The 23,698-nt window shown below is 42.6% G+C and overlaps 1 long non-coding RNA gene across 1 annotated transcript; it reads left to right on the top strand.

Annotated features, from left to right (window-relative positions):
• Nucleotides 1–483: 483 nt before the first annotated feature.
• LOC129656198 (uncharacterized) lies at nt 484–23,028 on the top strand. Its single transcript, XR_008716262.1, has 3 exons — nt 484–631; nt 3,193–3,299; nt 22,812–23,028. It is a non-coding gene; the product is annotated as an uncharacterized LOC129656198 (long non-coding RNA).
• The last annotated feature ends 670 nt before the right edge of the window (nt 23,029–23,698 follow it).

The raw sequence follows: 23,698 nt of genomic DNA, 5'->3' as shown, positions 1-23,698 counted from the left end.
TAGAGGAGTAACCTTGGACTCACAACATAGGGCTGTGGTTCTCAGTCCTGGCTGACAGTCAGAATAAACTGGGGAAGTTTTAAAACACGTCAATACCTGGCTCTACGCTCAGAGACTCAGAGTTTGCTTGTCTGTCATTGCCATGAGTTATTTGCATGTATCAACAATTCTCTAGCATTTTAATGTACAAAGGTTTAGCTCTGCTTCCTTAGTGTTGTCTTCTCGGTCATAGGATTCACAATATATTTTTTAAAAACAGAGTGAATGAAGACAGAGAAAAGCCAACTGCATTATAGTTCAGAGTTTTTATTTGCTTATTTTAAATTTAATTCCATCACTTCCTATGTTTAAAGTGATGGAATTAAGTTTAAAATAAGCAAATAAAGACTCTCAACAAGCTAGAAAATTAAGCAAGAGAAGAGACCCTAACAAAATGAAATGTTATAGAAATAGCATGCAAATAAAATGAGTCAACACATGTAAAGAGCTTAGAGCAGAATCAGGCACATAATAAGTGCACCCCTTAGTTCCGCTGCAACATCCAACCCTCTTATCCTATGAGGTCAGCGCTATCTCCTTGTTAGAAAAACTGAGGCCCAAAGAACATGCCATCCTGCACCAAGGTCATGAGGTAAGTGGCAAAGTGAGTGGGAGTGAAACTCAATCCTGACTAACTCCAGTGCCCAAGCTCTTGTTTACTATCCTAGGCATTAGGGTTCAATTTGATTTTGGGGCTGAAAGAGGTGTTTTCACTTTATATCACTTTATATATTTTAGACACCCACAGAGGTTAATTTTGCCCAAGGGCACATAGAGAGTAGGAAAGTGAGGACTTGGAAATAAGTTTAATTTAAACACACACACAAATGATGGGAGAAAAAAAAAATGAAGGGAGAAAGGGAAAAAGGAAAGGCAGGCAGGCAGGAAGGCAATTCCTGTGTTGAGGGGCCTTGCCAGAGCAAAAGAAATCTGGGAAGGTTCTGGCTTATCCCACGGAAATGGAATGCATTAGTAGAGAGTTCTGGTTCTGATCAGGGAAAGCCCAAGGAAGCTTCTGGGAAGTGAAAGTCGCTCAGTCGAGTCTGATTCTTTGCGACCCCATGGACTGTGATCCATGGAATTCTCCAGCCAGACTACTGGAGTGGGTAGCCTTTCCCTTCTCCAGGGGATCTTTCCAACCCTGGGATCGAACCTGGTCTCCAGCATTGCAGACAGATTCTTTACCAGCTGAGCCACAAGGGAAGTCCAAGAATACTGGAATGGGTAGCCTATCCCTTCTCCAGCAGATCTTCCAGACCCAGGAATCGAACTGGGGTCATATGCATTGCAAGCAGATTCTTTACCAACTGAGCTATCAGGGAAGCCCGAAGCTTCTAGGAAATGCTCACAAAGAGGTCCTTTGATGTGCTCACAGACAATACTGGAATTTTTCTGAACTGAAAAGTTCAATTAAACAGGTGAGCGCTCATTTCAAGGAGAGTGTTAAGGGGTAGGAGTTGAAGTTTATGTTCATTAGCAGAGCAAAATTCCAGCCCAGAGTTATGGAGATGGATATTGCAAATATTTTATAGCAAAACACCAAACCTTTGACAAGGAGCTAGTTCAGAAGAACTATGTAATATGAGGGTGTCCAGTGCTTGCCTCCACTTGTTAAGGACTTTAGGCCCCAGAGAGTACACCCCAGGGGTTAGGAGTCCCTTGAGGGGATCCCACATCTACTCAAGAATGAGGGTACTTTGGGGGAGAGGATTACCATGTTGCTTCTACTCCATTTTTCTTCTTCTCTTTCAGTCTCTTTCCATGAGACTTCCATTCCATGTGATGGAGTTGCTTCATTCACTAATGAGTATGTAGATTAAATGAGATGACACATAGTAGGCACTCAACTAATTAGTTATAATAACAGCATCAATAATGGAGAAAACAACTCTTCTGGATCTTTCTACTGATTTAAACTACAAGGCCACAGAAATTAGGAGAGACCTGTAGAAGCTAGTTTGGAATACTGGAAGGAAAGATAATTCTTTCCTATTGATGATGGTGATTCAGTCCGTAAATGCAGGAGGACAACCCAGTCAGGATGCAATAATGATTCCAGACATGATTCACTATAGTAACAAGGTCTCTTAAACAGCCTCCTGGTGGACACTTGATCAGGAAGCCAGATTCCTCCAGCCTGCCCCTCTCAGCTCCAACCACCTTGGAGAATGAGGTTAAAGATAGCGAGGCTTTAGAGGGTGTGTGCTGAGGGTCAGGGCCTGAGCTAAGTGCTCTAGACATATATGTGACCTCACTTAGGTCTCACAGCAGCCTGTGAAGCCAGAACTCTCATTATCACCCCTATTAGACAGAGGGGAAATAAACAGTCTATGGAATTAAAGAAACTGCCCAAGATCTTGGGATCTTCTGATCCCAAGATATGCGCTTAACTCCTTTGACACCTTGGAAATCTCTGGCAGATACAGTGTACCCAGACCTCTTCCTCCTCCCCTCACTGGCTCAAACCCAAGACCATCCTTACATCTTGGCCCCCTCCAGTTCCAGCCAGGGTGTTTTCGCTCATATGCGAGTCGTTATGAAGGACAAATTTAGCTTCCTGCCCCTACATCTTTGCTTCTGAACCAGATGCAGGACTCATATGACTCTGAGCCTCGGGTCCCCAGGGAGAGCATGTGCAAACACCAGCTGCCACTGCAGCTCCTTCTGCACACCCAGATCCGTGCTCTGAGGAGCTGAGCACCCTGGTCCCTTTTGGGTGCAGAAGTGACATCTGGGGGTCATCCTGCCTTGATCAAGGTGCCTACTTCTCAGCATGAAAAGGCAGAGTCCCTCTCAGCATTCCTAGCACATGTATGCTTGCCTTGTTGCTTCAGTCATGTCTAACTCTTTGCAACCCCATGGACTGTTGCCCACCAAGCTCCTCTGTCCATGGGATTCTACAGGCAAGAATACTGGAATAGGTTGCTGTGCCCTACTCCAGGGGATCTTCCCTACCCAGGGATCAAACCCAACCGAGTCTCTTACAGCTCCTGCATTGGCAGGCAGGTTCTTTACCACTAGTGCCATCTGGGAAGCCCTGGTCCTAGCACAGATAGGCCTAATGCTGGGGGGAAAACTATCAGCAAGAGGTGGTGCAGCCAGATGGTACTTGTTCTCCCATCTCAGCTGATTTTCCTGATTTCCTTTCTCCAGGATGGAGGCAGCATCCACCAAAGTCAGCTTCTCCTACTGGCAAGAAACTCAGCAGAACCTGCACGTGCACTTAGAAGAAGAAACCTTGATCAGTCCCCAGGTGTGAGGTGAGATTTCCCCTCCAGTTTTCCATGTAGGCCTTTGAAAAGCTTTGTCTAATTGAGTTTCCCTGTTCGTGTCTCAAACTCCCCAATCCTGCATCATGTATATAAGAGGAGGTCTGCCACTCCTCTGAATCTTCACGGCCTTCCAGAAAATATGTGTCTTGATCCCATGTTATTTTAAAATTTCCATGGAGAATCCCTAGAGTCTGTATTAAGGATTTCAGAGGAAGATAACTTTGATCTTTTAAAGTTGGGAACTAATCCAACAGTTCTGTAATCACTAAAGTGGGCTCAAATGCATACAGAGGCCAGACGGAGCCCTGGAGTCCATAAATGCCATCTTTCACTGAGGGTCCAAGAGAGTTGGCCTGCCTGAGTCAAGATCAATTTTACTGAAAGATCAAGAGCATTCTATTCTCTCCTCGAGTCTGGTGACTTTGCGCATGTTATAGCAAGCTTTGGATAGTGTCTCAGGTTTTCTTGGTAGAGGAGTCATACAGCCTCTGCAGATCATTTCTCTAATTCCTTGAAGTTCTGTTTTTCTTGAGCCCAGGCTAATAGCTGACCCACTTCTGTCAGGAAATTGCTTGATCGTGGGCGTCTGCAAACAGTGAGATGAGGCTACGTGACCATTGCTCAGAGCCTCCATCCCCCTTCTCGTTCCTGCTACCACCAGATGGTCCTGAGATAATGCCACGTCTTTCCTGCAAGAAACAACATTCCTGAACCATTCTGCCAATCTCCACTGATCGTCTTGGGAATGCAATTCCTCAGCCTCTCCTCTCTTGTCATCGTTTCCCCTGTCTTATCTTCAGAGGGCTGGGGGACCTGAGCTGGTCTCTTTCCAAGGAGAATCAATCATCTCATGTCAGGCGCTCAGGGGGCTCACGTAGCTGATATAAACGTGCAGTCTGGGAGTTCCGGCTTGCCCATGGGGCCTTACAATGTGTGTGTGACTACGCTATCATTCTCAAAATTATTTATGATACCAATCTTACTCCTTCTATCTTGAGATTCAAGTTCTTTAGTCAAACAAATCAAACAAGTGGAGTTCTTGCCTCTCACAATTCCCCTGGGAGACTAAAAAACAAGATGATGTTAGCTCATAAACCTGGCTTCCAGCCAAGCTTTGATCTCTGATCCCAGCCCTTCCCTTGGTCCGCAGCATGATTCTAGCCACAGTTAGACAACATCTCTTTCTAGCTCTGCTGATGACAGAAGAAGCAAGGAGTGGAGATTATTGAATCAATAGTTACTGTTCCTGGATATTAATTAGTAAGAGGGAGAATAAGACCTCAGAGATGAGATCATTGTTAGCTGGAAGAAAAAGCTGGCAGAAATAGACGGCACTATTATCCTATATCATTCATCTTTTGAAGTGTGAAACTGATGGCTGACATGCAAAGGCCCGAGGGTTTCAAACCCAGAGACTATGGAAGATCCTTTGAATGCATGGCTTGACATAGGCGAATTTGGGCACTTGTAGCTTTCATATTTGAGGTTTCAGTTATTTTCATGCTACCCTCCAAAGGCCATATTATACCACTGTTTAAAATTTTTGCCAAGGCACAAATTCGGATTACACTATGAAAAGCAAGTCATTTAGCAAACGAATGAGCTTAGCTTGATGGCCTGGCATCAGATTCTCTATGGTGTTTTATCTCCACTTACCACATGATTTCACTACATTCTCCCAAAACTCCCGTTGGGCAGATATTATTACCCTTCTTTCATAGATGAATGTATAGGAGATTGTGGGCTGTGGTAATACTTGTGAAGATGAGGATTTGAGAAAATTTCAGAAAGTATCTCATTTGCATGTCAAGAATCTGCTGGGCTAATTTTCTTCTTCTCTACTTGAAACAATCCAGCCAAAAGAAAAGACATAAGTGCAATCATTTGGAGAATGTCTTATAACTCAAGCATCAACTGAGGCTTCTGTAGACTATAAAATCTCATTCGATCTGCTACAACCTTCTATTCTCCCATCCACAAGAGCTTCCTCCCAGAGTTATCTGCCAGCCCTCTGTGCCTTAGGCTCATATGATCAGCTTCCCTGAAGACAAGTTCTACCTTTATTACTTTGGGAATACCCCCTGGCCAACCCTTTCAAAGGTTTCTGTAAAAATCTAAATGTTTTAGGGTTTTGTAGACTTCACAGAATTTTTTTTGGGGGGGGGCAGGGGATAGTAAAGAAGAGATACATGAAGAAGCACACAGCGGGCCACCATTTCACTCACCCTCCCTCCTTTCCCCTTTTTTATATGCTCATTCTCCAAGCCCTCCGAGAGCTACAAGTCATTCTCTCTCTTATACAATCCTTGGTCCTTCTCTCTAAAACGGCAGTAGCCAACTCTTAGACCTCAAGAGGCTAGACTGCCCTCAAGAGAGGCTATCAAAGTGTTTTCCTATGAAAATGTTCTTGTACCTGCTGTTGAAAAAATAAAACTTTCTCTCTTTGGTGATTTAACCATGAGAATGGTCCTAAAACGGAACAAATTGCCCCCAGGAAATAGGGAGATTGATTTCTCCAAGCCAAATACATGAGAACCATTTAGGGAGACACTGAAGAAAGATTTAGATGGACGATTATGCCAACTTACCTTTAAGATCCTTCCAACCCAGAGATCCTTTACTGGAAAAGCTCTGAGCACTTCCAAACTCTGACAACAGGGATTTGAGTCCATGCTCATCTCTCACCATCTGCAGGAAGGTGGGTACAGCATTAAATCCCCTCCACTACTCATTCCCCACAACTGTAAAATATTGGTGATAATTAATAAATGACAAGAGGTTTCTCAGTTATTTAGCACAATGCTGCTACGTAGTCATAGCATCATAAAAGAGGGCTGCTGATACTATTCATATTTCACTGTCACTACTGTTTTGTTTGGTTGGGTTATCCAAGTCAAGGAGGGAGTAGAATTTAATGAAAACTCAATTAAGAGTAAAAAGGAAGAAACTCTAGTACCACATTTGCTACTTATAACCTGAGTGGTGTTAAACAGATCACGTGGCTGATCTGGGCCACAGTTTCTTCTTTGAAACTGTAGCGGGGTGATCAGGATCCTCCTTGACTACTTTGGACAGTTGTCATGAGAGTGACAGGAGGAAATTCGGGTAACTGTGTCCCGAAAACATTAATTATCTTAAAAATTGGTCCAAATGACAGAGTTTGTCCCATGTACCTTAGACATCTGCTCCAGAGTTTCTGAGTTCTTGTCCCCTTGATGCTTGTCTGGGACCCACCAAGACATGCCAGCTAATTCATGGTCTTTGAGAAATAACCCCAAATCTTCCCTCAATCCCTCTTCCCCTACTCCCTTGAAAAGCTTACTGTTCAGTTGTCCCCACTCTTTGCTGGTTCAAGAACTTATTAATGACTTTGCAAGCTACCATTCTTTAAGAACATATTTGCATTTTCAATAGGAGTCTTCTAGAGATACGCTCTAATAAGCCAACAGGAGGTTAAAGCTGGTGGAATTATTTTAGAAAAGACGGATCTACTGGGTCAGTGCTAAAAACAGCCTACTTCATCTCAGTTCAGTTCAGTTCAGTCACTCAGTAGTGTCCAACTCTTTGCGACCCCATGAATCGCAGCATGCCAGGCCTCCCTGTCCATCACCAACTTCCGGAGTTCACTCAGACTCATGTCCATCGAGTCAGTGATGCCATCCAGAGAGGTAAGTCAATTTCACTCTGTTTTGTGTCCTACTGGAACTTCCATCCAAAGGCTCTGTTGACCAGCTGTGAGATCCACGGACACTCATATCCTTGGAACAGCTTTCATTTTATACCAACCTACCTCTTCTTTATGGACAGAAGCAGAGGCATGTCCAGATGACCTTGAGACTTCCCTTCCAATTCTTGGAATTTAATATCAAAGAGATCACAAGCAAAGTAACTACAACTCTGTCTCATTTCTTCAACAACAAACATTCACTAAACTCCTACAGTAAACCAGGCACATTACCAGAATCTGAGCATGCAAAGCTGAATAAATGTAAACATAGCCTTAACCAGGATGCCAACCTTTTGACGTGAAACTAAAGGAAAGGACCACTAATTTCTAATATTTGAAAGAAAAAAAAGAACAATAACTTTTTACATGCAGTTTCTCATTTGTTCTTCAAATAACTCCATAATCAAATAAATGACCTTTCCATTCAACATAGGAGGCATCTGAGGCTTGGAGGACTTGAGGAATTTGTCTAATGTCAAAAAAATCATTCAATAGCAGAGCTGGAATTTGAGAGGGCAGGTATAATAAGCGAGTCACTCCTCCTTAGTCTCCGCCATTCATCTTTGGGATTCTGGGCCTGTGTAAATCATGTAAATCACACTGGATCAAACCAGTGTGAACCAAACAAAAGTACATATTATATGATCAACTCACCCTAGTCCATCTCATATATCAGAGGCCCTCTGTTCTTAGCCCCTTGCTCTCTCAGCACTGTAAGCTAGGCTGACACAAATGCAAAGTGTGGCTTTGCATGCTCAAAATACTCAGTACAGACCTTGAGGGGGGTGTCACCTGCTTGAGTCATTGTCTTCCTCTTTATCAAAAGAGTCCTGATTTCACAGTACCTTTTAGAACTAAAATGGGGGAGTCATGAATGAAACCAGAAGTCTAGTATTAGAACAGTCTTGAAGCTCCTTGAAGCTCCTATTAGCTAGAGACAATAACTTAGAGGACTTTTAGCTCCTCATTCAGGTCCAGAGAGGACTGTAGCTATCTGCAGTTTCCATGACAACCAGTTTCTATAAGTAGATCTGCCCCAGGCACAGTAGAAGCTGGTAATCAGTTCTTAATAAATGTTCACAAATGGCTAATTGATGACTGGAAATATATCTGTCATCTCCAGTGTACAGCTTACTCACTCCCAACAATGAGTTCATAAGCACTTCTTCTACATTAGAGGGAAATTTACCCTAGTGTCCATGGACACTAACAGAAGCAGATTTAAATAAACTTTGCCTGTGTTGTTATTATTCAACTCTTTCTTAAAATAGTCTTTCACTAGAATTTCTTTAGCCCAACCAATAATTCCATATCAAAACAGCATATCTTTGGTTCTTCCTCCCCAACTCCACCTGCTACTGCAGTAGTTCCAGTTTGCTCAAGCTCCTCTCTGTTCATTCTGGGAGTCCCCAGGATGTGCCCATCTCATGCAGCGCTCACTTTCCTGTGTTCCTGTTGAGGCTTGTAGCACTGCTGTCTTCTGCCATGACCAATGCCAAGGACTCCATACTATGATTTTGTTTCTGGAGCATGGTGATCTCTCCCTTCCAGAAGTGAGCTGACATTGGCTTGGACAATAGTCCTTCATAGGGACATGGGAGGCCCAAACCCCTGGTCCTATATGCTTGGAACTGTCCTAGGACAACTACAACTTAGACTGTCAGGCTGCAACCCTTGCTATTGCATTAGCTGTGGCAGCATGTGGTTGGTACACTAGTCTGGATTTGACCAAAGAGGTGATGCTAAGTGTGCAGGCAACATTTGGGTCTCTTTCATTCCTGGTATAAGTAGTTAAGCTAATGCTACTTCTCATTTGTAGAGTGATTGGAAGAAGGAGAACTGAGCCTATTTACTCCTTCTCCTTGTAAAAGGAATTCGGGGCCTTTTTCCAAATTGGGAGCCTGTTTCTGAAGTGGAGACAGTCCCTTGGTGGACTTGAGGAACATAATTTCTCTACCAGACGTTGAGACAACACATCTGACAAGTGAGTTTATAAGGGCAATGGAACAGATTATTTGAAAGGAAGGTTCTTTCAGATGTCACATGTGTTTGTTATTCCCTGCCTTGGTCCATACAGCAGTTGATGCAGCTGTTAGGGATATTTAAAAAGAGTAAAGGAAATTTAAACAAGAAGCACATAAAAAAAAAAAAAAAAAAAAAAGACAGGGACTTCCCTGGCCATCCAGTGGTTAAGATTTTGCACTTCCACTGCATGGGGCAAGGGTTCGATCCCTGGTCAGGGATCAAAATCCCACAAGCCTCAAGATCCAGCCAAATTGCAGAATAACTTTGGAATTTCCTCATGGTCCAAGAGTTAGGACTCTCTGCATTTATTGCCAAGGCCCAGGCTCAGTCCCTGGTCGAGAACTAAGATCCCATAAGCCGTATGGTGTGGCCAAAAGTAAAAAAGACAAACATAATTGGAGCATAAAATGGAGTTGAAATGAGGCTGAAGCAAAAATGTCACTCAAGAGGGTTTAAGCTTCCCAGCATTAATACACAAAAAGAAAACCTAATGTTATGGGATCCCTAGATTTCTCAGGATTTGTTTTAAATTTCTTAAGAAAAGATGGCTATTCTGACACCTGATAGAAATAAATTGCTCTCAAGAGGTCTTGTCAAGTGACCTGCATGAGTGATTATAGAAAATGCAGATAAGGAAACCAAGAAAACCACTCAATGGGCAAAGGGCGATTGTAGGCACACAAATTACGGCTCGTGACAATGAAAGATGAAAGGAGCCTCAGCCAGAGACGGTAGGCTCCGCCCTCTTCTCCCCACCCGCTGCTGGCCACTCCCTTTCATGGTTTTCCCTTCCCATCAGGCACTCCTCTTTCTATCCCCCTCCCCCCACCTGTTTTTGATCAGTGGCTCTATCCCTCTGCTAATATCCCTCGCCTTCTGTAAAATTGCTTCCTCTTGTCCTAAAGTTCAGGAAGGATGTTGCAAGTTATGTGCCTTAAGGCTTTGAGTCAGACCTATGTTTCAACTCAATCTCTATCCCTAAATATTTAGCAAGTTTACTGAGTTCTAGTTCGAAGAAGGCAATGGCATCTCCCACTACAGTACTCCTGCCTGGAAAATCCCATGGACGGAGGAGCCTGGTAGGCTGCAGTCCATGGGGTCGCTAAGAGTTGGACACGACTGAGCGACTTCACTTTCACTTTTCACTTTCATGCTTTGGAGAAGGAAATGGCAACCCACTCCAGTGTTCTTGCCTGGAGAATCCCAGGGACGGGGGAGCCTGGTGGGCTGCCATCTATGGGGTTGCACAGACTCGGACACGACTGAAGCGACTTAGCAGCAGTAGCAGCAGCAGCTAAGGCTATTTCATCTAGTCTTCAAACTTGAAACTTCAGCTGTATACTCATCTCCCATGTTTGTACATCTAGTCCTGACCTCACCCTGAAATCCCAGCTCTTACATCCATCTATCCAATGCCTCTCAACATCACCACTCAGATCCAGGTCAGATCAGATCAGATCAGATCAGTCGCTCAGTAGTGTCCGACTCTTTGCGACCCCATGAATTGCAGCACGCCAGGCCTCCCTGTCCATCACCAACTCCCGGAGTTCACCCAGACTCACGTCCATCGAGTCAGTGATGCCATCCAGCCATCTCATCCTCTGTCGTCCCCTTCTCCTCTTGCCCCCAACCCCTCCCAGCATCAGAGTCTTTTAAATGTCCATATGCAAGTACCATGAAGTCTAAGTCTTTCCTCTGATGGTCTCCTGCCCAAGTCTTCTGTACCTCATGAAATGGTATCTCCATTTACCCAGTTACCCAAGTGAAGTTGCTCAGTCATGTCCGACTCCTTGCAACCCCATGGACTGTAGCCTACCAGGCTCCTCCATCCATGGGATTTTCCAGGCAAGAATACTGGAGTGAGTTGCCATTTCCTTCTCCAGGGGATCTTCCCAACCCAGGGATCGAACCCAGGTCTCCTGCATTGTAAGCAGATGCTTTACTGTCTGAGCCACCATGCAAGTTACCACCCAGTTACCCAAGTCATTTCTTTTCCCACTCCCATTTGAATACATTTGGAAACCAATCTGCTTCACCTTCAAAATAGACCCAAAAATTCAGCCATTTCTTTTCATCCCCAATACCCCAGTCCAAGTTCTCTGTCTCCTGTTTAAGTGCTGAAATACCTACATAACCTCCCTATGTCAAATCTTCCTCCAGCCCCCAGCTAACTTTCACACGGCCTCTACCATAATCTAGTTGAAGCTAAAGCATATCATGGCATTCCTTTCAAAACCCCTCAGTGCTAGCAAGCATGCTAAGTCACCTCAGTAGTTGTGTCCAACAACTTTGCCACCCTATCGACTGTAGCCCACCAGGCTCCTCTATTCATGAGATTCTCCAGGCAAGAATACTGGAGTGGGTTGCCATGCCCTTCCCCAGGGGATCTTCCCCACCCAGGGATCGAACCTGAGTCTCTTGTGTCTCCTGCATTGGCAGGTAGGTTCTTTATCACTAGCACCACCTGGGTAAAACTTAAATTCCATATCAGGGAGTGGTTTCAAGGCTGTCTGTATATGACCTTCCCTATCTCTCTGAACTCATCTCTAACCACTTTCCCCTTTTTTTGTTACAAGCTAGCCATACTGGTTTTGTTATTCCCAGAACAGGCCAAGTTCACTCCCACCTCAGGGACTTTGCACTTGTCCTACCGCCTAGAGCATGGTTCACCAGGTTTTCTTAGGAGTCATTCTCTCCTTCATTCTGGTGTATCAAACTCAGTCTTTGTAAAGAGGCCTTCCCTCCTCATCACCCTGCCCCATTACTTTCTATTCCCTCCTTTGCTTTGTTTTTCCTCATAGTGCATATTGCTTTCTGTTATTTTATACACTTCTTTATTTGTTAATTGCCTGTCTCTCTCAGGCAGAATGTAAATTCCATGAGGCAGGGACCTTACCTGTCTTGTTTCAACAGCACCCTCAGCACCAGGTGACAGTGACTGGCACATTAGATGAATTTAATGCATCATTGTTGAGTAACCATGTGAATGTGCCAGACCCACAATGGAAGTTGGGTATCTGTTAAATGAGTGAATAAATATCACATGTGCTGGGGATCTAACAGGAAACAGGCCTCCTGTATGCTCATGGCACTTAGCAGAAAAGGCAGCCATTAAGTACATAATAACAATAAAATAGCCACTGGTGGCTCAGTGGTAAAAGAATCCACATGCCAATGCAGAAGACACAGGTTTGATCTCTGGGTTGGGAAGATCCCCTGGAAAAGGAAATGGCAACCCACTCCAGTATTCTTGCCTCGAGAATCCCATGGACAGAGGAGCCTGGTGGGCTACGGTCCATGGGGTCACAAAGAGTTGGACATGATGGAGCGACCAACACAACAATAAAATAGCCCCTGGTGGCTCAGTGGTAAAAGAATCCACGTGCCAATGCAGGAGACACAGGTTTGATCCCTGGGTTGGGAAGATCTCCTGCAATAGGAAATGGCAACCCACTCCAGTATTCTTACTTGGGAAATTCCATGGACAGAGGAGCCTGGGGGGCCACAGTCCATGGAGTCCCAAAAGAGTCAGACTTAGTGACTAAACAATAGCAACAAACAATAAAATACGGAGAGTGCTATGATAGAGGAAGTTCAAGGAGGTAGCAAGACCTGTAATTTAATCTGGTAAAGAATTTAACACATTAATGTTATGGTCTTAAGAAACTAACCCAGCCCTAGTGTCTACCTATGTGAAATGGGGATACTAAGAGTATCAGTTGTGTGGCAAGGAAGAAAATAAAAATGTTTGTAAAATGCCTAATACTTAATATATGCTCAGTAAGTTACAGCTATTATTGTTACTGTAAGATATTACTATCTGATATACCTCATAGAACCCCTCAGCATCTTTTTTTTTTTTTTAATGGAATACTGTTGCTTCAAAATGTTGTGTTAGTTTCTGCTGTACAACACAGTGAATCAGCTGTATGTATACATACATCCCTTCTCTCTTGGACATCCCTCCCACCCACCCCCATGCCACCTATCTAGTGAACCACCTTCCTACATTTGGGAGAGTAGTTTACATTCTGAATTCTGCTCTGCCAAGTTAGAAGCCAGAGTCTCTTTTTAGCCTTCCTTGAAGCTCAAATCACTGCAGATGGTGATTGCAGCCATGAAATTAAAAGACACTTACTCCTTGGAAGGAAAGTTATGACCAACCTAGATAGCATATTCAAAAGCAGAGACATTACTTTGCCAACAAAGGTCCATCTAGTCAAGTCTATGGTTTTTCCAGTAGTCTTGAGTGGATGTGAGAGTTGGACTGTGAAGAAAGCTGAGAGCCGAAGAATTGATGCTTTTGAACTGTGGTGTTGGAGAAGACTCTTGAGAGTCCCTTGGACTGCAAGGAGGTCCAACCAGTCCATTCTGAAGGAGATCAGCCCTGGGATTTCTTTGGAGGGAATGATGCTAAAGCTGAAACTCCAGTACTTTGGCCACCTCATGTGAAAAGTTGACTCATTGGAAAAGACCCTGATGCTGGGAAAGATTGGGGGCAGGAGGAGAAGGGGACAACAGAGGATGAGATGGTTGGATGGCATCACCAACTCGATGGACATAAGTTTGGGTAAACTCCAGGAGTTGGTGATAGACAGGGAGGCCTGGTGTGCTGCGGTTCATGGGGTTGCAAAGAGTTGGACACGATTGAGCAACTGAACTGAACTGAACTGAAGCTCAAAAGTCCATACATAAATCTGGGTTTCCCCTAGCAACCTCATGCTCTTTGATTAGGAAGAGAGCAATGTGATGATGCAGACCTTCCATGGACTCCATCTTTTAACAAAAAGGTGGCTGGAGTGTCCAGGCCTGGAGTACAGCATTGGTGGAGTTCTGGCTTCTTGATCTAACATCATCACTGTAGGCTGAGGTAGTTGTCCCCAGTCAGGAAGGGGTATAAACATCTAATCTGCAGGGTGTCTGGGTGTTCTTTCTGGCTGAATAGCACCTCACCCTGATTCTCTGCTCCCCCTGGAGATTTTGTGAGCTCCCTAAGATTCTCAGTAAATTCCTTTTCTACTTAAGCTAGTTAGGGTGGGTTCATATGGTTGCAGCGAAGGACCCAAGTGCCACATAGATCATCTGAATAATTAAGTGATTGAGGACCCTGTGCTGTGCACAGCATGTTGGTTACTGATCAGGGGCTTGTACAGGCCAAAAGTATTGAGGAAGGGACCCTCAGGTAAAGGGGCATTGTTATCTCAAAGGTAACCTCCTCCATGCAGCCTTTCCTGATGGCAGCTGAAGAAGAGTCTTCTGCCTCTCACATGGTTGAGGCCACTTATTAGCACTTGTCACAACCACCTAGCCTGAAACATTATAATCTGTCACATTCTTAGCTTCCCTTTCAGTCTGCATTTATTCAGGTTTCACTGAGTACCTATTATGTGCCAAGCATTAAAGGCACATCTCACTCCTAAAAATTTTAGAGTTTCTCCAGATAACTAACCTGCAAGCAACAACTAAAAGGCGCTGTAATGCCAGGTCCATACGGTGTTAGGTTAACAAAATAATATAATGTCCAAATGCTTTGAGATCAGACTGACCAAGATACAAATTCTGGCTCTGACACTAGGTGGTGATTTTTGTTAAACTGTTTAATCTCTTAAGCCTCAATTTCCTCATCTATAAAATAAAGATAATAATGATTAATACATAAGGTGAGCTTCCAAGGTGGTGCAGTGGTAAAAAAAAATGTGCCTGCCAATTCAGAAGACGCAAGAGATGCAGATTCCATCCCTGTGTCGGGAAAATCCCTTAGAGTAGGAAATGACAACCCATGCCAGTATTCCTGCCTGGAAAATCCCCATGGACAGAGGAGCCTGGTGGGCTACAGTCCAAGGAGTCACAAAGAGTCAGACACGACTGAGCGACAGCTCACACACACAATACATAAGTTGGTTGTGAAAATTGCGTAACATAATGTATATGATTCTTTATAATGTTCTATAAATGTTATTACATTAACAACAACAAATACATCTGATGATGCCAGGAAATCCTCCACAGAGAGGAAAGGGCTTGTGTTATTACTTAGAGGAAGCATTCTTAATTCAAGCAGGCAGATACACCTGCTCATTTTGTTTCTTGGTCAACAATTAATCATTTTGAATAAATGGTTTCTTGTAACATCCTGGGATGAGGAGTATCCTGTTTTGGTTCTTGTATTTTGCAAACAGAGAAAAATGTCAGAAGTTAATTAACTCAGTCAAGTGCATACTAGCTTTGTTGTTTAAACAGAGAATGCATTCGGTGGGAAAAGGATGTACAGTAAGTCTGTATCGAATGCCAGCTCTGTGCACAGCCTGGGGAGGATACAGAAACGCATAACTATTAGATGCCACTGTGCTCAAGGCAGGTGAGGAGACCGAGATACACAATGTAGGGAGAAATGTTACCATGATCATTTTGTTGTGTCGGGCTAGCTAAAGAAATCAAGAGCTCACTGTCAAGAGGGGTGGTCAGAAAAGACATCCTAAAGGAGGTGAGCTTTAAAGCCGTTCTTCCAAAAATGAGTAGAATTTAGACAGTGGGCACAGAGCAGTTAACGGGGGAGTTTAAGGAGGAAAACATGATGTGAGCAAAGCTTTGTTGATGATGACACATAGGCTCATTCAGGAGACTCAGTGGTCAGAGTCTCTTAGCACAGAGCATTCCTAGGGAAGACCCACGGAAGACAAGGATGCGGAGACACTTGCTTGCTTAAGAAGTTTGGGTTTCATCCTACAGACAACCAATCCCCTTTGTATGGTTCTGATGAGATGTTAGGAATATATGCAGACTCTAGGAATAGGATATGGATGACAAAATAATGGGATCAGGAATTCAAATCAGAAGTCATTGCTATCATCCTGGCATAAAATTGGTTTTGCTGTGGCATTCAAGGGAAGGGATGGATGAGGCAGATAATTTGCCTGAGTAATCACCAGCGCTTGGTGATTGGTTAACTACAGGGAGAGATGAACAATCCACACAACACGAGCAGAAGGGGCCCTCACTCTTGCAGTATTTCTGAAAGTGTTGTCTGCAGACCACTTCTAGCAGAATTACTTGGGTGCTTGTTAAAAAATCAGATTCCTGTGCCTTATTTCAACCTACTGTATCAGAATCATAGGGACCAAGATCCCCATGAGTATTCATTTTAACCCCAAGTGATTTTTCTTTTATGAAATTCAAACATTTTAATCACACTTGTACACCAAGGTAGAATATTTTACTAAAACTATCTATTTGAAAAATAGAAATAAAGTGAATGTATAAACCAATTAGTTCCTCTATTTCTTATGTAAATGTTAAGATGTGTTCATTCTTATTTGTGTTTAATATGATAAATCTGTATTATACTAAACCCATTTTTATACTCAAATCTTCCCAGTCATTCTTAATGCCTGTTGAAAAGATTGAGAGTCATCTGTCTTAGAGATTATTTGACCAACTGATTTTGTTTTGAAGACATGGAAATAAGTTTAAAGAGGTCAAGTGACTTTCCCAAGCTCACACAACTGCCTGTAACTAGGATGATACCTTCTAACTCACAGGCCTGACTTGTTCTGCCCTGCTGTTTAAGATTGATATCTGATGGCTGGGTGTTGCATGGAAGGTACTATTTCCTCACTTGCAAAGTGGAGTGGTGGAGAGGCTAAGACATACTGGATGCAGGTGTGGCTGCCTTCGAATTCCAGCAAGCTGATGCCTACCTGTCCTGGCCGAGGGAACCATCCCTCTAGGAGGCTACTGCTGCTGTCCTGGTCTTCCTGCCATGGCCTGACTCTTGGATTCTGAGCATGTGGGTTCATGGGAATATCCATGAGCATGGTCAGATGACCTTCCTCAGGGTATCCCTGACACATGACCACACAGAGGAGGTTGATCCACACAAAGGAGGTTGGTCCACACAGACTCTTCTGGCTCTGAGATGGAAAGCAGCACAGGGACTTTTCTTGACATTGTTACCTGAGATATAGCAAGATTTGGACTCCAGTTAACTGTCCTCTTTAAAAAGTCACGTTATTGAGAAGAACACTTACTGAGTTTAGAGGGAGAATATATGAGTTAAAGTTATTTTCTATCTGTGATTTGGGCTAACTTCATTATGATGTGAGCTTCCCAGGTGCAACTAGTGGTAAAGAATCCACCTGTCAATGCAGGAGACACAAGAGAGGCGGGTTCGATCCCTGGGTCAGGAAGATCCCCTGGAGGAATAAATGAAACCCACTCCAGTACTCTTGCCTGGAGACTCCCATGGACAGAGAAGCCTGGCAAGCTACATTCCATAGGTTTGCGAAGAGTTGGACACAACTGAAGCAACTGAGCACTCACACACGCAATTATGATATACTGTTACTGATATTGTTATTGTGAGAATAAGCTATGCTAATCCCCCTACTTTATAGGTTAAAAAACAATGATGGAAAAGTAGAATCCCTTGTTCCAAGTTATACAACATGTTAACTCTCTAAATCTCCATTTCTTCAAAATAAGAAAAAGAATACAAGTCTACCTTCTTCACAAAGCTTCTGGGAGTCTTCTCTAAGAACATATGAGAAAATTTTTATATGAAAATACAGCACAGTATTTAATGTGTGTATCAGGGGCTCTTAAGCTTCTTCTTTCACATGAGTAAGTTGGTAGTAGTCATTCTCTCTCTCACACACACACACACACACATGCACAATAATACAATATGAAGCACACACACTCACATAAGGTTTATTTAAAAGGACTTTGAGGACTTCCCTGGGGGTCCAGCGGTTAAGCCTTCAAGCTCCCAATGCAGGGAGCATGGGTTCAATCCCTGGTCAGGGAACTAGGGATGCTGCAACTAAAGATCCCACATGCCACAACCAAGACACAGCACAGTCAAATAAATAAATAAATAAATATATATATACACATTTTTTTTTAATAAAAAAGGACTTTGAGAAGAAAGTTATTAACTCAGGGTGAAAATGTGTTTAAAAACCCATTTCTGGGCTTCCATTATGGGCTCTAGTGTGCGGTTTCCTGGGGTAACACCTCTTCCATAACTGGTGAGCAGTGTTCTGAGGTTTCCCACATCCTGCATTCTGATAGGCCTTCACTAGCAACACCTCCTCTATCCTGTTCTTTCACTGTCCACCTCGCCTTTTCTGGGGACAGAGTGGGGAATCTAGCACAAGTGAGTCGAGTCAGGTTGCCTAAAACAAGGGGAGTCTTAACAGGTATTTGTACTTGGGGTGCACAGAGAAGGGTCAAAGACTCAGAAGACCAGGGAAGCTTGTGGCTTGGCCATTCTACTTGTAATGGGGTTTTTATATAAATAACTTGCATTCATTCAAGGGAAAACAGCAAAAAACATTTTCCCAGCTTCAAAATAGATAAAAGCAGAAAGGGAGAGGAGAGGGATTTTTTTGTTTAACTCTAAGAAATAATTTACAACATGAATATCCTAAATATGAGTTACCTAAGAGAAACAAGAACTGTTTAAATTTAAAAAATAAAACGTTTCCGCTCACCTTTTGCAACGTCCGCATTATATAATGCAATCAAGCTCTAAGGTCTTACTTCTGTCTCAGCATTTCTCAATCAGATAATCTCAGAGTGCTTGTTAAAGTGCAGATCTGTAGGCTTCAGTCTAAAACAACTGATTTAGAATTACTTGCCAAAATAAGTTAAACAAACTTCTAATGAGCTTCTCCTGCACCCTGGAGTTTGGAAACCACTGCATGTCCCTTCAAGCACTTAAAATTATTTCCATTTTTTTCCTCAGATAAAATGACCTGTTATTTTGACCTCTTGGATTTTTGTAACCTTTGGGTCGCAATGTCTCCTTACAGGTCACCAAGATCTAGTGTTCACCCTAAGACTCAGCCAAAGATATTAGAGGGAGTAAAATGGAAATATTGCCTCATGTTCTCTGCTATAAATCTTCACCCTCCTGTCTTCCTGCTGCAACTTTCTTCACAGACAGACAGAAGTAAAACACACCCATCTTTTAAATTTCCTTTCTCGTGTATATCAAAGCTTGAGAAATGCTGCCCTCTCTGTGGTAGGTGCTGAACAAGCCAACATCTTTAACTAGTAGGCTAGTTCCATGAGGAATTTGTGGTGAATGAGTCACTGGGAAGAAGGAAGACAGAGAAGGGGAAAAATGACAAGAAATGAAGGATCTACATGGTTGTGGTACCAGAAACCAGAGAGTTAGCTTCCGGCCCCAGCTCCGTCATTAACATGTGACCTGGGGTGACGCGCACCCTTCTCTGAGCCATGGGGTACTCACCTGGAACCAGGAAGAAGTCTCCAAGGCAGAACTTTCCCCAAGCTGTGTGCCACATTACAAGGTGCGCTACAGTGGCGTGCCACAAATGGATTCCAAGTATGTTGTGAATTAGTCTCTCAACACTCAAGTGCCTGGTGGGGCTTGGAGTAACAAGCTCTGGAGTCAGGTGCCTCTAACTAAGAGGGGTCTTCTCACCACTCTTCAGGGAGTGGTCTTGGCAGGGTGGTTCAAGGACCACCCTCATAGTCTCCAGAGACGATGACTAGCACACTGTGCCGTATTTGCCATGTGCTGCTTCACGTGATGCCCTGACTGCAGCCAAGAAGGTGCTCCTCAGCCTGGAAATTTCAACACCTGAATTCAGAATACATCGCTAGCCATCCTAGGTAAAGTCTGAAGACCAGCAGGGAGTTTATTTGCCAAATTCCTAGAGCTTGGAGCTTAGGCCAAGATGCAGCTAGTTTGGGATAGATAGGTGCAGAAATTGGTGGGGCTTACTGGTCTCTTCAGAGACAAATGGTAACCCAGGATTTTTGTCTTCACATATATCAAATTCTCTTGTCCACATACAGCTGATGGACAAGAAGTCCATTTAGTGGTTTTCATGCTGGCTGCTGGTGAAAATGTGCTCTTAGAGCAATAATAATTATTATTATTAATAATAATAATTAATAATAATGTGCAATATGTAATATTGCATATTGCATATGCAATATAGAAACTCAACCTTCATTGTTATTTTGAAACACAAGATAGATAAAAGTTCAAATTTGAAATACTTTTGCTTTATTATAAGAAATTATCTGTATAATAAAAGGATAAGCTATTAGGTTCTTTAATTTCAAAAGTTATAAATCTTCTATTGAATGTAAACAATGATTTAAATGTTTTGCATCATCTGCTTATATGACTGAAGTTTCTTGCTGGTAGAGACTACTAAAAATTTGAAGTGATCATCATTAAAATATCTTGATCAGCATTGCATAAAACCATTTAAAGTGTAATATTTTTGAATCAGTTCTAATGAGGTGGATGAAACTGGAGCCTATTATACAGAGTGAAGTAAGCCAGAAAGAAAAACACCAATACAGTATACTAACGCATATATATGGAATTTAGAAAGATGGTAACAATAACCCTGTGTACGAGACAGCAAAAGAGACACTGATGTATAGAACAGTCTTATGGACTCTGTGGGAGAGGGAGAGGGTGGGAAGATTTGGGAGAATGGCATTGAAACATGTAAAATATCATGTATGAAATGAGATGCCAGTCCAGGTTCGATGCACGATACTGGATGCTTGGGGCTGGTGCACTGGGACGACCCAGAGGGATGGAATGGGGAGGGAGGAGGGAGGAGGGTTCAGGATGGGGAACACATGTATACCTGTGGTGGATTCATTTTGATATTTGGCAAAACTAATACAATTTTGTAAAGTTTAAAAATAAAATAAAATTAAAAAAAAAAATAAAAAAATAAAATCCAAAAAAAAAAAAAAAAAAAAAAAAAAGATATGTCACTGAAAGTAAGTTCAAATTTCTCATTTAGAGTTTTGAAATGATTTCATTTAGAATTTTTAAATAAATTTAAATATTTAATATTTTGTATCCTATTTTTCCTGTAAATGTATAAAGTGTCAAGACTTTTTTCATTGAGCCTTACATAATTATTCTCAGATTCCTTCCAGTTTACTTTTTGTCCTATATAATTATTTTCATTCTTTTATGTGCACAGGGTGTGAGAGGGGTTATATACAGTGTCCCAGAGCAGTGGTTTTCAACCGGGGTGATTTTAACCCCACTCCCAAGAGTACTTGATAACATCTTGAAGCGTTATTGGTTGTCACCACTAGGGAGCTGTTTACTGGCAACTAGTGGGTAGACCAAAGATGCTGCTAACCACCTTACATTGCACAGAACAGTCCTTCACAAAGAGAATTATTTCACCTTAAATATCAGTAGTGTCAAGGATAGAAACTCTGTTCAGGGTGTCCCTACAGTTCTATGATTCTGACTATAACTGTTCAGAGATTACGATTAGTGATAGTGGATATGGCTAAGGATGACCAACTCTAATCTCCTAACTGCCTTTATAATCACTGACCCAGAAGGCAAATAAAACATGAGGGCAGAGTTTCCTGTCTATTAACTGGAAATCCACCACAGATATCTGTTTGAGATGGTATACATTTCAAGCAGCAGATGTGTAACTTCTGTGAATATAAACTAGAAATCCCAGGTAAACGTCTTCTCTCCTTTTGTTTTAAAATTCCATATTCTGGAAATAGCTTTTTTGTTCCATTGAACTGGCACCCATCTTACTTTTCAACAACTGCCCCCTCCTCAATCCAAGTATCACCAGGTTTGGCTTGGTGGGATGTGTCTCCCAAAATGCAGAGATTTGCATGAAAGCTTTTCAGCTCATTCCCCCACCCACAAATCTTCATCCCCACTGTTCCCAGCTACAATGTCTTTTGGAAATTGAAGTCATCCTGCATGTTGCCATTAACATCTTACTTTCAGGGCTAGACAAACCTTCTGCACACTTCCTCTTTAATATATCCTCCCTGTTGAATTTGTAGCACTTCAGGATAATTCAAGTGATGGAAGATTCAAGCAATATGGGTGGCCAAACTCCTTTATCACTATGACTCCTACCATCCCCTCAGTCAATTTTTTCAACAAATTCACACATTTGCCATCTGCTACCAAGAGTAGGTTTAATGGAGTTATTGTGTTCTCATTCAATCGTGTTTCACTCTTTTCAACCCCATAGACTGTAGCCTATCAGGCTCCTCTGTCCGTGGAATTTTCCAAGCAAAATTCCACTGGAATTTTGAAAACCTACTGGAGTGGGTTGCCATTTCCTACTCCAGGGGATCTTCCCAACCCAGGGATTGAACCCGTGTCTCTTGAGTCTTCTGCATTGGCAGGTGGATTCTTTACCAGTGCGCCACCTGAGAAGCTCCCTTAATGGAGTATTAGATACTTAACTTTATCCTAGGATTTAACTGAGGATGGGCAATTCTGCTAATCCCTCCTCTTGGAGAGAAGAAATATCAATAGTGCCAGGGTCTATGTCTATGTGACATATATAAGCAAGTCATTCAGGGCTTCACTTTGCTCCTATGTAAAAGAGCAGTAACAGGTAGGAGGCTGTTGAAATTCATTCCAACTTAGGGAAAAATGGAAAAAGCACTGAGAAATTTTAAAAAATATGTCACTATTAGGAAATGCATGTTTTATGGTATTGACTTGTTGCTAATGGTGTCATTTCCACTGAAATGAGGAAGTTGGTTTTTACAGTTGGAGTCAGGAAATAGTTTACATCCTCTGTAGGGTTTAGAGTCCCTGGAAGATAATGGTCATTGATGTGACCTGTGATAGCACTTAAGCATTGAAAAAATCAATCCATTAATTCACTTAAGGAATATATGTTAGACCTCTAGTATGCTCTTTGAGAACAAAAAGATTTGTTTCTATTTTGCAGAGGAGAACATGAAGGCACCAGATGCTTAAAGGGACTACAAGCAACCTCACAGCTCTGACCAAGGAGGAAGGGGAAGGACAGCAGGGTACAACAAAATGTGTCCAGAGCAGTTAAAATTTTTGCAGTTCTCAGTTTCATGGCTTTAATCCTGCATGTGTGCTTCTCTGGCCATGAATGCAGCTGTTGAAGTTGAATACTCATTATTAAATGCCTTATTATTTATAGTGTTAAGTTATTGATCAGAAATAAGAACTTATTGTCATTTTTTAAATACTTGATTTATTGTTTTGCTTGTTTAAAAACACTTCTGACCTTTTCCTCACACTTCTAAGTCATCCTCGCCAGAAGGACAACATCCAATATTCCTCCACAATGTCTCCAATATTTCTCCCCCTTTCATTTCCCTCCCATTTTTAGCAGATGAGTTGCAATATCAAACTGCAATTCATGATGGGGATTTGAACTATGGACACTGACAGTCCAGGTAAGAACATGTGTCCTACTGACGTGTATCCCAGTTTACAGGCCTCCCTTTCTGCCTTCTTTCATCAGGCTCCCTCAGGTGGGGTTCTGTTACTCACCCACTAAATCTGAGTCTGTGTTGTTGTTGTTGTTCAGTCACTCAGTCATGTCCAGCTCTTTGCCACCTCATGGACTACAGCATGCCAGTCTTCCCTGTCCTTCACCATCTCCCCGAGCTTGCTCAAACTCATGTCCATTGAGTTGATGATGCCATCCAACCATCTCATCCTCCGTTGCCCCCTTCTCCTGCCCTCAATACCCTGATAGTGTTGGCAAAGCAAAGCAACCAGAAATGTGTTCAGGGAACTGCCTCCATCTTGCATACTAGTTAAAGATCTCTGTCTTCACCAGCAGGCTTTATTGTC

Source organism: Bubalus kerabau, chromosome 6 (genome assembly GCF_029407905.1).
Source record: "Bubalus kerabau isolate K-KA32 ecotype Philippines breed swamp buffalo chromosome 6, PCC_UOA_SB_1v2, whole genome shotgun sequence".
Classification (NCBI taxonomy): domain Eukaryota; kingdom Metazoa; phylum Chordata; class Mammalia; order Artiodactyla; family Bovidae; genus Bubalus; species Bubalus kerabau.
This window is presented reverse-complemented; position numbering and strand designations above follow the sequence as displayed.